Source organism: Phalaenopsis equestris, unplaced genomic scaffold, assembly GCF_001263595.1.
Source record: "Phalaenopsis equestris unplaced genomic scaffold, ASM126359v1 Scaffold216605, whole genome shotgun sequence".
Lineage (NCBI taxonomy): Eukaryota > Viridiplantae > Streptophyta > Magnoliopsida > Asparagales > Orchidaceae > Phalaenopsis > Phalaenopsis equestris.
Window position 1 is genome coordinate 26,721 of NW_018235211.1, and position 1,670 is coordinate 28,390.

Sequence of the window (1,670 nt, forward strand, 5' to 3'; positions counted from 1 at the left end):
AAATCAAATTTTTTATCATTGATCTAGTCTTGAATTAGAAAAACTACTCTATTTTAAAAAAGAAATTAATGAACATTTTCCAGATGAAAAATTATTCACTATTAATGAGGGGCATGTTCCGTGGTATGCCGACATTGTTAACTTTATTGTTAGTGATATTATACCCTATGGAATGACATACCAACATAAGAGGAATTTGATTTCCGAAGCTAAGACTTATTTTTGAGATGACCCATTTTTATATAAATAAGAAAAAGATCTGATTATTCAAATATGTGTACCATTAGAAGAAACTTATGAGATTATCCAAAAATGTCATAATTCCGATTTTGGGGGACATTTTGGTGTTGATAAAACAACATACAAAATTTTACAATCTGGATTTTATTGGCCTATAATTTTTAGAGATGTTAATGCTTATATCAAAACTTGGGATATTTGTAGAAGAGTAGGCGATATTTCTAGAAGAAATGAGATGCCCTCATTTATATGCTAGAAGTGAAAATATTTGATGCTTGGGGATTAAATTTCATGGGACCATTTATACCATCTTTCAAAAATTTATATATTCTTTTAGTAGTGTACTATGTATCCAAATGGATAGAAGTTGTTGCTTTACCTAGATGTGATGCTCAAAGTGTTGCAAAATTTTTGAAAACAAATATATTTTGTAGATTTGGAATGCCAAGAGTTATCATTACTGATGGGGGAAGTCATTTCAGAAATGCCATAATGGAGAAATTGTTAAAGAAATATTATATAAATCATAGGATTGTTATTGCTTATCATCCTCAAAGAAGTGGTTTTGTTGAATTATCCAATCGGGAAATTAAAAGAATTACAGAAAAATATGTGAATCCAACAAAAATGGATTGGTAAATTAAAAAACAAAATACTACATAATATTCATAATATATATTATCAAAACTAACATACCGAACTCTTATAGGAATGTCCCCATATAGGCTAATATTTGGAAAAGCTTGTCACTTACCAGTTGAACTTGAGCATAAGGCATATTGGGCAATTAAAGAGTTCAATTATAATTTGAAAGATGTTGTTGAGAAAAGATTGTTACAATTAAATGAGATTGAAGAGATAAGGAATGAATCTTATGAAAGTGCCAAAATTTATAAAGAAAAGATGAAGATGTGGCATGATCGAACGATTCTTACTAAAAATTTTCAGTCAGGGCAACAAGTTTTGCTATATAATTAAAGGTTAAGATTATTTCCAAGCAAACTTAAGTTCAGATGGATGAGCCCATTTATTGTGATTAAAGTTTATCCTTATAGAGCTCTGGATATTAAAGATCCTAAGTCTGAGAAAATATTTAAATTTAATGGACATAGAATGAAACCTTATTTTATAGGGGATCTACATAAGTTTAATGATAGAATATGTTAGGTCAACCAGAGTAAGCACTAGTTACGTCGGGCTGACGACATAAAACCAAGTGCTTTGTGGGAGGCAACCCATAGTTATCAGTGTGTGTTTATTTTAATAGTTGTTTTATGTGTGATTAAGAAATTTTGGGGTAGTATTTTTCAGACTATTATGTGTTAGTATTAATTTTAAGATATTTTTTAGTGATCTAGACATGTTAAAATGATAATTTGGACGTTAAGTTGACTATTGTAAAAATGTGCACTGGCACTTAAGCGCCAAAT